Below are 14069 nucleotides of genomic sequence, written 5' to 3' on the forward strand. Positions count from 1 at the left end.
CTCGCCGGAGGTCGGCCAGAAACCTCGCCGGAGGTCCGCTGGAAATCTCGCCGGAGGTCCGCCGGAGACTGTTCCGAAATGAGAGTGGTTGTTGACTTTTTATACTAGTGGCATTCTTGTAAATATAAAGGAGAAAATCTAATTTTTTTTGTTGGATGGCAGTCTGTAATTATGTTGAACTTTAATACTTAATACAAAACTTTATTTAGACTTGGGTGGACTTATGTGGATAAAAATGTTGGGGTGGATCTATGTGGGAAAAAATATCTCAAAGTGGACTTATATGTAATTGGCCCTTGTTTTATCTGATTTTCTGAATTGATTTTCTAATCTGATTATCATTGAGAAGCATAACGATGCCCAACTGAAAACATTCTCCTCCTTCTTCACCGCTTTCTTCTTCATAGCAGGGGTTTACTTACTTGATATGTTGTGCTATTGATTCTGATTTGGTTTTTCATTTAAGTCTGTTAACCTCATAAAATCGAGAGGTTTTCGCAAGATGTGTGTAAAGCAAGATGAGATGTCAGACTGAAAGTTTACCTCAAAAAATTGATCGCAACAGATATTTTCAGATATAAGACTGCCGTTATTTGTCTTTTCCTTTTGTTTTTTGGTGTTGCTAAGTGTATGATGAGAGATATTAGAATTTAATCTTTGTGTTGTGGTCTCTAGCTTTCCTCAGGGCTCCTGATTGGGTATCTTTCATCTACTATTTGCTTCTTCATGCGTCCTAGATTCCTTTCTTTTACATAGCATAAAATTTCTTATTCTTTACTCGATACTTTTCATAGCTAAACATGATCTTAATAAATAAACATAGAACTGCTTAGTAGAACAAGATAGTTTTTGGTTTTCATTTTAAGGGATAAACTTTGATGGGACAGTAGCAACGTATAGCTCAAACTTTGCAACTCTCTCTTTTTTCCTTACTGAAATCACTTTGAGTAATGAACTCATATCATGGGATGAAGTAATGGATGTCCTACCTTTTCAATTGTTACTTTCAAATCACCCTTCCGATATGAACTCATATCATGGATGTCCTACCTTTTCAATTGCCAATGCCAGATGAAAATAAACTTTCATAACTGAATTTTTAAGATTAAAAAAATAGAGTTTTAATTCTCAACAGGAAAAGTTTTCGGTCTAAACAGTAAGAGTTTTCTTTCTTCTAACAATATCTGATTTTGACTTTTAATCTGCCTAGCTAGCTTTATGTGAAACTGAAACATCAAAATGAGTATTGGTTGAAAGATAGCTCATGTCAACATGATAGCAAAGCCTGAAACACCTAAATGCTACCATTTGAAACACTGTAAGAAGTTTCAGACCGTGTACCACAGAAGATGGACCTGTTATATACATTGTGAAGTATATATTGTCTTATAGGATTGTATGGTGGGCACAGTTTGTATTCCTTTCGTTGCTTTACTACTGTCATCTTCAAATGAGGTTTTGTCTAGAACTCTAGATTGGATATTATTCATATTAATAACAGGAAATGGCAGGGTGAGAAAATTCATGTACTGCAGAAACTTCAATTAGGATGGTCAATTGGAATCCTCATTGGCTTTTGTGTTACTAGATTACTTATTCCGCTGGACTCTTGAATATGCAAATCTCAAAGCTAAGGTGTAAATGTACTTTATACGATTTCAATTAATGATTGGTATAGGCCAACATTCTAACAGGATCTTCATATGATATTCCCCAGTAGTTAAGGCAAACATGATTTCAAATAATGAGTATATGGTATTGTCCTGTTATATGAATAACTATGGAGCAATATCATCTATGGTTTGCGCCTATATTACATGATTCTTGACTCTTAGTGCATTGGCACCCTATAGAAGAGCCAAATAGTGGATTATTGAATTTATGATTCCTGTAATTGAAGGCTCATCACATGCCATGTCTTACATTGATTACAGCCTCATGTGATACATTATTTGAACAAAATCTGTATATCAATTTCACCACAGAATACCAGCTTCCAAGATTACAAACATTGCTGCTCAACATGGTATTGCCTTGGTTTCCCTAGCTGTAGCAAACTAGCAAACAACCGAGGCTACAACCAGATTCTTTCTGACAAAGCTGCATGCAACATGGTGAACAAGTAGGATAGTTTTTTTTTCTTCTTTAATTTGTATGGATTTTGACGGCTTAGAATGAAGTCCTTTCACTGAAATGATGTCAGCAGAACTCAGATTTGCAATATTAACATGTATTGCATATATTGGCACTATTATTTGTAACAAGGGTTCAAATAGATCCAAATTACTTCTATATAACAGTTCTTTTCACAGATATTGTCAACAGACGATCTCAACCCGCAGCAACGCGCGGGGGATTTACCTAGTTTACTATACATCTATTGTTTGATTACTATTCAGGGAACTGTTCATCTATAGTAAAAAAACAGTGTTTAACAATGTTGGGGTTTAGTGTTGGGCCCTAGCTGGGATGTTGCCCCGGACACGAGCTTCTCACGTCTTCTCAGCCTCCACGACACGATCTTCTCGCGTCTTCCACAAAACAGAAAGAAGGAGCTGATTTATGATTCATCTCATTCTCACTCTCGATAATCTCTTGATCGATATTTAGCCACTTCCATCACTTTCCAGATTTCAACCCCAATCTCAAGCTCTGTGTTTTTGCGTGTTGTGATCTAGCTTCGCCGGGGAGGTAAATTGAATTCTGGTTTTAACTGTCAATACATGGGTTTTCTGTTTTGTTTTGATTTCCTGCATTGCGGGTCATTAAACAGTGCTTCGGGTAAGCTTGGTGTTCTCATCTATAGGAATCCATCAATATGGTTATCCTTCAATTCGATTTTTGGGAAATTTGTGTGCAGAAGGTGGTTTGTTTCTTCCTAGGTTTGTGCATCTACATATGTCAAATTTTGGGCAGTTGGGTTTTGCATTCGGTCTTATGATTGTTTTATTTTTATTTTTTTTATTTTTTATTTTTTATTTTTTTTAAGGTTCAAGTTGTTGTAACTTAGTTCCTGTGTTTAGCTCCGTTATGTTATATCATTTCGGTTTGATACTAAGTTTCGTACTCCTTGCTCTTGGTAATCGGTCGATACTAGAAGAATCTGACGAAGTTTCCCTTTAGCCAAAAATTACATATACATTAACTATGAGACCAGTCATCAGTAATTAGGCAGTACATTGATAAGTTATTAATACTACTGTTATGATATATATCATAACAAATTTAGAAATGTAGATTAAGTGGGATATATGTGTGTTTATGGTATTGTGAAGGCAATTGATCTTGAAGACAAACATTAATGGGGAGTTCATGATTATGCCTAGGCCTAATCTGAATGGACATGTCCAAAAGACGATTCAAGGTGAACCTTTCCTATACAAAACCACTTCCCAAGCAGGTATAATTCTGATGCTTTCTAAATTAGATTGAACGTGACTTACATTATTATCTGAATACCAAGCAATGAAAATTTAGATTCCTCTTTAAAATGCAGTCAGTGTATAACTCTCTGCTGACTTGGTTGTTGGCCTAGATGGAACAAAAAGAGGAGCACATTTTGGTCATGCAGGGGTGTCGTTTCCGGGTGGCTCATTTACTGAGAAAAGAAGAACAAGAAGGTATAGTTAACTTGATCATGCTTTCTTTCAATCTTACATGAATATTAGAGACAACAATGTTCCTTACTTGCTATTATACATTATTTACCTAATAGATACTATATCTTTTCTATTTTCAAAATGTTCTCAGAGCTTGCTGCACTCCATTGTATTGTAATGTCAAACTTCTTATTGTGTTATGGATTCAGATAGCTTCGACCAGGGTAGCTGCAGTTCATTTTTATGAATGCAGCATAACCTTTTTACAGTCATCAGTATGTTACAGCAACAAACTCTTGCAGACCAAAATTCAGCCACCAAGGGTCACTATTCAAAAGACTCATAAGTCGGCACTCAGACTCCCAAAAGGAAAACCAGCCGGTGTGTTTTGCAAAATTTGAAAAAGCTCTTTACTATATCTAATAGCTTTTCGCATTCATTATCGCTACAAAATCAGAATCCATAGTATACTATCTCAAGTCTCAACATGATAAAATGATTTTTCATCGGATATTAACAAAATTCCTATTTTTGTAGGTTCCAATTGAGCAGCTAGAAGGCAATTTCTTTGTTTAACTTATTTTCCGTCTACTTAATTGAAGGGTATGTATTTTCGCTCCATTTTCTTTTATTATTTAAAGTTGTGCTCCACTATTTGGAGTTCTATTGTATTATCACCAAGTAAAAGCATTTACAATAAATAATACTATGTTACCGACACTGGGCTGTTTTTATCACAAGTAAAAACAATGATTCTGTAAAAAGTGGAGGAACTGATGAAAGTTATGAAACTGGTGGTTTAATAGTAAAGAGGAAGCTTATTTTGCAACCTGGTAGTGAAACTACTTTCTTCTTTTAACACTGTTTTGTCTCATAACATGCTTGAATTTTGTATGCAAAAACAGATCGAGAAGAAGCTTAATTTGCAAGCTAGCAACATAAAATCATCATTGTAATTCAGACAAACACTGATTAGTGTTAGATTGCTCCATTTCACACGTATCAAGCAAGTAGTATCAGTTAGGTACTGTCTCCTTCCCAATTGAGCAGCACCATTGTTCATTGTTCATTCAACTTTTGTTTACCTTCTTTATAATAACAGACAGGAGAAAGAAGTAGCATCATCATCTTTACCAATGAACAACCAGTTGGAGAAATTGAATAAGGACTAATGTTGATGGACAACTCTTACTTTTGTGGCTTTTATGATAGCTTCTACGGGTATACACATTTTTTGTAAAGATTATCACTCTTCAGCAGCAGTGCACGGCAAGAAGTGATGGTTTGAACTATTTTTTGTCACAATGATAATGCAGTGCACCTGCATTAGGTAGTGCAGGGCAGCAGCCTACATCTATTTCTTGCGGTCCATGTAAATATACTGCTATTACAAATTTTCAATGATCAATGAATCACATATGATTTTTCCCGCTGCAGCGCGCGGGCAATTTACCTAGTTTTCATTCATATTTTTTTAGGCTTTAAGCCTTTAACTATATATCACCATTCGTGGAAGTGAGCACTGACATTTTTAGGGGTTTTAGTTATGTAGAACTCTAGTAATCATACTCCTTAATTGAAAAATGTATACCCTTATGTGAGTAACACCCCTTTCATCATTTAGTTAGGTTTCAGGTTTGTTCCAACTCTATTTGGAGTTGGAGTTAAACTTCTTCATACCTGGGTAATCTTGTTCATGAACGTCATTTCCTATACCCAGATAATCTGCTTATATTTACCAATCCCAGGTAAACCTTTAAATAATTATAGAGCAGTACTTTTTTTTTTTTAGAAAGGGTTAAACGGCCGCCCTCATGCCTTAACCATTAACGAACATCAATGTGTAGATCTCTAAACAATCTGATTGAATTGAAATGTATAATATATATAAACACACACACATATAGAAATATATGGAGGTAAATCTAGATAAAAAAGATGAAGCTTGGATGGTGGTTAAGGAACATGATGACTTTGAAGGGAATTAGGGTTATAGATTAATCAGGCACGAAACCAAGGGGTGGCTGGTATATGCTGCAGCCGGAAGCCTTTCTAGTGAGAACCCTTAAGTTGAGGACTTGGTGAGAACTTTTCGGCTTATCCCACCTTTTGATCTTATATCTACATCTTGATCGTTCAGTTTATAGGTATTTATGAATAGATCATGTTTTTAAATTTTCAGCTATATTGAAAATTGTTAAGACATTCATAAGTGTGACTTATCAATTATGAACTTGAACGGTTCATATTTGACAGATTTAGTTCGTCCATTAATTTGATCTAGTTTGTTATCTTAACGAATATTAATTTGGGTGAAAATTTATATAAATGATCTACTCATATAAACCTAAAAACTGAATAGATAAGATGTCAAAATGTGATTGAAAATTGGGTCTTTTAAACCATAAACCAAAAAGTCTTCACCAAGTTCTCAACTTAAGAGTCCTCACTAGAAAGGCTCCTTGCTGCAGCCTACCCCATTTTTGTGAAAGAATTCTTAAAACTATATGTTTCATATATGATTAAGTTAAAAAAAAAAAACTTCCTATTTTAGCCTCTCCTCCCATTTTCCTGTTCTAATTTTGTTTAACTTAGTCATTATTTAGAAAAATGACTATAAATCAGAGAACTTGGCTTTAAATTTCAGTAGGAGTATTCCCTCAAAATTAACTCCAAGATGCAGCCCACCCAGGTTTTCAATTCTAGTTTCGTCTCTGAGATTAATTGTTGTATGTTGATCTCTTCTACCTTTTGTTCTAATAAAATACTTTAAGAATTGTTTTATTAAATTAGTCAAATTCAATGTGTCACACCCCGGACCCGGTGTCGGTGGTTTCCAAACACCTGACGCCGAACCCAAGGCATGAGCGGGAAAAGTAAAAAAAACTAAAACAATTTCAAATACTTTTCCAGAAATTGTAAAAATAAAACAAATTGAAATAACAAAAACAATTACAAAGACAAAATGATGAGCCCTTACGATCTATCTCACTTCTAATCTTCCGTAACTCTTCTACTCCTGTACACGTCCGCTAGTCTTCTAGAAACACGTGTTTTCGTACGAACCTGAACAAGATTCTATAAGGGTGAGCTTGCGCTCAGTAGGGCCAAACCTCTTAAATTATACTTTACTATGTCGCCCAAACAAATTATCAAATATTAAACAATACTTTAAATAAATAACGACAAATCGATGCATATGCTAATGAATGTCTTCCTCAATTACTGGCTATCAGTCCATACATCAAAGACAGATGAGCCTACAAGTCCCATACCGTGTATTTTACCAACCGGGGGTGACTCAAATGTCTCGAATATATGATCTAATAATCAATAATATCTCACCACATGTACCTTTTTTGTTAGTCATCTTGTTATACTCATGGTCTCCAAATCCGAAACCCGATAAGATCGTTTTGTCGATGTCCGCCATCGAAAGGGCATACTTTCCCTGAATTTGTGTACGTGTGGGCTAGCCTGGATCTTGAACAACCCATGAGGAAACTCAATTACACAAAATGTATCTATTCTATCAATCTCATTCTCATCTCCATAATCACCTTTCTCACCATTCTCATAAATCCTCACAATGCATTATGCATAACAGTTGAGCAACAATACTCGCATTATATATCGAACACATGCTTTTACGCATTATATATCGAACACATGCTTTTACAGAAAACAATAACATCGATCACATAAATCAACGATATCACATACTTTATCAAAAAAACAATAACAACCAAGAGTTAATCACTCAATGGCAAACAATTCACCAATTTCAATAATAACCTAATTATCAATTTAAAGAAAGGTTCCCCAAGAGAGACCCTACCTGGAATTCAAGCGCTAGCTTCGATGCTAATTAAAATTAGTAATACTGCATCACGCATTCTGAAATCCTTATCCTTCTGCTTCTGCAATCCTGCAACTTGCATTCGATCCTCGTATCGCCTTATTTCAAGTAAATCGATAAATCACTTCAAACCAATACGATCAAAGTCGTCAAAATTTGCTAAGGACACCCATAAACTGTTTAGCCAATTTCTACTTCTCAAGTTGTCCAACTCCTGTACTTTCAAATACTCACTTCCTCCATTTGAAATCAAACTCCTAGTTCCATATGACAAGTCAACTTCAATATTTCTAGTAGTACGTCAATGCACCCAATATACCAGATTCTATTATTCCCCATAGTTCAATACATTAGTTTATTCTTCCATATAAAACTAACATATTGAACGTCCCCCAAGCTGCACAATGCATGTTGACAATGCCTACCAACACCAACAGTCAATTACCAGATCTTAGTTGCATCATTCAACTCCGGCAAGTTCAGCATTAGTGCTATACACAGTCATCTTCCCCTCCTTATTCCAATAACACAGCTCCAATTCCTATCACCCAAATCTCATCTTTTACAAATTAAGCATCCAAATTCATGTTCCAGCACTTTCATATGACTGGAAATGGAACAAGAATACTGCAGTCACCACCACAAACAATAAACCAAAATCAGCAGAAAACCCAATACTATCATCTACTCTAATCTCAGCTCAATTTCAAAATTGCACAACTCTATTGATATCTCCAAAACTAAACTCCATCATAACCTCATTACTACTCTGGACACCCAAAGTTCCCAACAACATATCAAAGATCCTTTCATACTCATGAACGAGCATCAAGAGGCCAACACCACCACCATACATATGGCCAACGACTGCTCAAATCCCAAAACAGCATATGCTTCAAATCTCAACCAATTTCAGAACCAAGCATCTCAAATCACTCATACATATTCAATATGCTAACAGAGCCAGAAATCAACAAGAACAACCGCTGACGCCACCGTCAACCTGCCGTGCACAGCAGCCACCACCTCTGCCCAAAACCTCACTTTCTCCAAAACTCAACCAAATACAATTTCAATTATACAAAGAGGTAGAGGTCGACGAGTAGATGAAGATTGATACCTCACTTGCCATCGAAGGTGGCCGGCAAGCTTCGAACCCTCGCCGGAAAACTCCTTGAACTTCAATTAATCGATTCTCACTCATGGAGGCTCCTCTGAACATACGAACATCATGGAAGGGTTTCTGACATCGAGACGAAGCTTCGGCTACCGGTGAGAGGCGTCGACGCTGCCGGAATCGGAAACTCGCCGGCGAACCCAGCCTCTCCTTCTTCTGCTCGATTCTCTCTTCCCCCACCTTTTCTGGAGAAGGTGAGATTACAGGGAAGACTACGAGGACGAGAGGAAGCCGTCGCCACCATTCTTTCTCCTCGCCGTCACCGGAGGACGAAGAACCACGCGGCCAGCTCACCGCCGTTGCAAAACGGGTCCAAAAGTCGGGTCTGATTCCTTTACACCGATCCAAGTTTATATATTCAGCACCCAACGGTCCAGATGAAACGGTTGTTTAGAATCGACGCTCCAACTCAAGCCACCTCAAATAATTCTATTTTTAATTAAATTTTTGGATAATACCAACTTCCAAAAATCATTAAAAATAGTTCCGAAGTCCGAAAACGCTTCACGAACTCGTAACGACATCTAGGTTAATCCTATGGGCTCGAAAGAAAATTTTCGACAAACTAAAAATTGAATTAATTTTCAAAAGCTACAAAGAATTTGAAAGAATAATCGAAATTAGAATAAAAATAGTTTGAAAATATGGTGGAAGTTTGTTCAAAGGGAGAATGATCTTATGAATCATAGGAGTATACATGCCGCTCTTCTAAGAAAAAAAACCCTAATGCGTGGAGCACTCTCTGCTGCACACCAAAAGAGCGCCGCTGCTCTTCTAATCCCGATCGATGTTGTTCGGAGTTCAACCCAATCTCCTTTCATCCCATCCCTGAGTCCTTCTGCCTCGACCCCAATCACCATGCCAAATTCCATTGACGATGTCACGGCGAGTTTCGCCACATCGCTCGCCCTTGCTGGCAAGGACGTCCTTGACGTTTCTCATCGATCTGGAGCGGCACAACGCCGCAATACGCAATCCTATCTGCTTGCCAAGCCTCTGATTTCGAAGCGAGTTGATCTAGCAGATCTCCAACAGACTTTCAAGCGTATTTGGACACTAAACGGGAAATTCAAGGTTCAGGCCAGACCTGCTGATTTGTTCTTCTTCTCATTTGAACTCAAGCGTGATTGGAACCTAGTGCTATGGGGAGGACCATGGTACTATCTTCGTATGCCTATGATTGTGTCTGAATACGATGGTTTGATGGATTTCGATGAAATTGATATGAATCGACTATTTTTCTAGGTCCGAATTGAGAAGATTCCCCCAAAATTGGAGGTTCTGGAAACAATTGAGGATGCTGCTATTGTTGCTGGTGACCCTTTGTGGATTTGCCACTGCTCAACTTAACTATAGAAGTTAGAGTCCGAGTTTCTAGACCCCTTGATCGGCCTTTCTTCTTTAAGAAGGTACTCAAACTTGCCCCTGGTATAGTGAAAAATGTCTTTTTTACCTATGAGAATCTGGTTGGCACGTGTTCGGCCTGCAAATTGTTAGTGCATAATGATGGAGTTTGTAGCTCCAAGCTAGCGATGGTACAAAAAGATAACAGAGATGTGTCTCTAGCAAACTTGGCGAACCTAAATTTCTCACAGGGCTTGCTCAAGTTTACAGGGACAAAATCTGGAGAGACAATGGCCCTAAAACCACCGCAGCCTCTTGCTAAGCTAAGTCTGAAACGTAAATCGGTAGTCCTAAAAAAGCCTTCTATTGGTTTGATTTCTGGTGGTTCACAACAAGATGGTGAATTGGTGGGGATTAAACAAGTTGGTGGGGAAAGCAACAAGATGCCGGTCATCCCTGGTGAAGCTCTGAAAGAAGCAGTCCCTACTGCTGATAAGGTACTTGCTAGTAGTACCAATGTATCAATTGTGGTTGCAACTACTTCGGTGGCAGGGGCTATGACAACCCAGGTCAAAGCTAGTGAACAGGTTGTTCAAGATTCTGAAAGTGAAAATATTCCGTTAAAGGAATGGATGTCAAAGACTAATGTGAAGATGGCAAGAAAAGAAAATTTGAAGCCTGTAACTTGTGAAGTTGGAGAACTTGTCAAGCGCCCTCGATCTCCCTTGAAAGAGCTCCCTGACAATGTTGTTGCTGCTACAGCAAGTGATAAGAAATCTCGTGTGAATATTCGCTTCCCTGCAAGTGTGCTTGGCCTCATTCAAGGCCCTAATGACAGCCTGATCATAAAGCCAGCTTCGTTGATCAAGCCAAAAATGAAGAAAGGACGTCCTCTCGGATCCCTAAACAAAGTACCCAGACAGAGCCCACAGGTAACAAAACCAGATGATCTGAGTGTGCTTTGCCCTAACACTCCTCCAAGCCTTGACCCAAAGGGCAAAAATACAATATAAAAGGTGTTAGTGCATTGATAGCTTAGCAAACTGTGCGAGCTGGATGCAACGAGATGGATTCATAGGACTTAGAGTACCGTAATTGAGCGCCTTGGCTCTAGTTTTATGTTTCTCTGGTATCTTGTTTTGTTTCTAGTTTAATCCTCTGCTAATTGTACGTCTAATGTAATGGTGCTTGGATGTCATTCTGGCCTAAGTTTATTAATGAAATTCCTGGGGCTGCTGCCCCTTTTCCCTTAAAAAAAAAATGAGTTACTCTTTTATATTTTTTTTATTCCCGACAATGTATGTGTCGTCTGAATTAAACATTTTATTTTTCGAGGACCTTATGACAAAACAAAATCTCGTTGGAAAATGACCATTTCTTTTCCGACCACATTAGTCCTCGTCGATCGGAAAAATAATTAGCCGGAACTTTTGGCGCCAAATTATAATTATTTTCGACAGATTGATTTTCGTCGGAAAATTTTTTCATCAAAATATTTTATTTCCGACTATTTCCGACGACTCGTCTGAAATGATGCTATTTCCAACCAAAAATTTGTTTGATCAGAAAATGTTCGTCGCAAAAAGGGATATGTGTTGTAGTGTAACAACACTTAGTTTCATCCTACCACTACCTTGTTGATAAAAAAGAACATGATCGATCATTAATATTTGTTGTGGCAATTGATTGATGATCATATAGCTATGTTGCACGGACACTCCACACCCCTGGAGTGTCGGAGTGTCTGACACTCCGACACGCCGACACGGCAAAATCCGTGTCCGACACGCCACGTGGCGTGTCCGAAAAAGTTGACTTTTCGGACACGTCGTGGACACGTTGACCAGCTCCGACATGCCGCTAGGACACGCCACATCAGCATTTCAGAATTTTTAAAAAAAAAAAAATAGCTAACTAGGGACGCGCAGCACTAGCAGAGACGGATTCGATCTCTTGACTCTTCTCTCCTTTGATTCGATCTCTTGACGCAACACACGCAGCCTATCGGAAAACTGTTTAAGCTCCTTCGCGATGGGTGGTTCTGAAAAACGAGCTTAGGTCCTTGCCGGATCAAGTCATCGGGTAGAGCGGCTACTTCAGGATTCAAAGTTGCAGTGGCTCGATGCGCCAGCACTGACGAACACAGCAGCCTTGTGAGCCTGGGAGCAAATTTGATCACCGATCGGGGCTTCAAGGAAAAGATTGCATATGGAAGAGAGAGGGAGCAGCTTGTAATGACTAGTGAGAGAGACAATATTCCATGTGATTTGAAACTAAAATTTGATTTCAGTATGAAGAAAAGAGGTGGATTGTTTCTGTATCCAAAAAGAAAAGAGGTGGATAGGATTGGGTGGGGTTTCATCAGATACAGAGAGGGAGAGGGATATTGGGTTAGGAATAAAGAGAGAGAGCGGTTGCGTGTGTTCTCACGCAAAGAAAAAAAATAACCTAAAAAATATATTATAATTTTTTATTTCATCTTTCTTGTATTTTTTATATATTAAAAATACATAAAAATATGTATTATTTGCCGTGTCCAAGCCGTGTCGCCGTGTCCGTGTCCGTGTCCGTGCAACATATATAGTCATATAGTAATGTATAGGTGACATGTTGAAAATAGAAATGTCCTAGAGATTGCCAATGAAAAACTGTAATTTAAATGTGCACTAACGAACTACTAATTAAGTAGGGTTTTTTTTTTTTTTTTTTGAAATGAACTAATTAATTAGTCATTGTACCGTCATATATATTATTCAACAGATGATGATTGATGAAAGTGTGATCAACTTCGATTCCATACGGACGTAGAAGATGCAATTGCAAACGCTAGTCATTGTCGGGATGCATGGATCAATGTGGAAATCTGGAACCAGTCTATTTCTTTCTGCCTCTAATTCTTTTCACTTCAATCAACCTGGTTTTGGATATATATCCTTGAGGATTTATACAAATTTATGTCTGTATTTCTTATTCGGAAGTTTCCGTGTAGTTCTTATATATTCATTAGCATCCAGCGTTGTTTACACTAAAAACGATTAGAACAGTGTGTTGGCCTGTCCGCGTCTTATTGTTGAGGATCGAGCGAGATTGTTTACCTCTTTGAGGTTCAGACTTGCCCAGCATGGATCTTGGCGCGCAGCCAAGTTCTTTATAGATAACTGTCTTTTTCAGTTGCTCTTCTAGTATCCGAATGAAGGAATCCCTCGCATTCACACTGTAATCTATGTATTAAAATGGAATCAAGTCATTGTTTCTTCTGAATTGAACACATCATCTCAGCCTTTTTTAATTATCTGGGAACATATAGTTTCAGCAGATACCATCATTGATGACATTCTGGTTTTGGGCAGATGCCCTCATTGATGACCTTCTTATGGTTTTTTTTTTCTTGAAAAATAACACTTATATCAAAATTATATCATGTTTTCTCCTACTTGATTCATGATGAGAATCTAGAGTTCTAAAATTGTATATGATGCATGTCTCTAGCTCCACCAATTGATTAAATACTTGAACAGCTGTTCGATCAGATAGAAATGAATTTTAATTTCATCTGAAAGAGAGGGAAAGGATATAAAGATAGATATACTATTTTATCGTAGATGATTTGCTAATTTATTTATTCATGATCAAATAACTCCATTAGTGAATACGTCAGAATCGGAACATAGAGCTAGCAATCATAATACCATGAACAAGAGAAACGTACAACTCGGCTTACAAGATTTTACAAACGAAATCCATTTTGACACTAAAAAAGAAAGACAAAAAAAAAGACAAGCCTTTTAGGTCGAATTGGTGAATGGTTTTCAAAATCATTCTATAACGAGCAAGCAGACCCAAGTCAAAGTAGGTCAAAAAAACCGACTTAAAATGCATAAGAGTGCTTAGACGTAATTAGACAAGCTACAAACATAAGGTAATAACACAAAGCTAATACAATTTCCAAGCTACCAAGACAACCCACCAAAGAAATCCACATACGGCCAAATTCAAAACTGATGCGGACCAATCCACCATCTGTCTCCTCCCCATCACACTCAGCCAAGCCACCGCCACGATCGAATCCGCACCGTCGTCGCACCGCCAA

The 14069-nt window shown here is 37.8% G+C and overlaps 1 non-coding gene across 1 annotated transcript; it reads right to left on the reverse strand.

Annotated features, from left to right (window-relative positions):
- Positions 1-6565: 6565 nt before the first annotated feature.
- Positions 6566-7964, reverse strand: LOC101307649. Its single transcript, XR_183974.1, has 2 exons — positions 7438-7964; positions 6566-6665 (listed from the first exon to the last, which is right to left on the reverse strand). It is a non-coding gene; the product is annotated as an uncharacterized LOC101307649 (transcript).
- Between the last annotated feature and the right edge of the window lie 6105 nt (positions 7965-14069).

The sequence above is a fragment of the Fragaria vesca genome, linkage group LG2, assembly GCF_000184155.1.
Source record: "Fragaria vesca subsp. vesca linkage group LG2, FraVesHawaii_1.0, whole genome shotgun sequence".
NCBI lineage: Eukaryota > Viridiplantae > Streptophyta > Magnoliopsida > Rosales > Rosaceae > Fragaria > Fragaria vesca.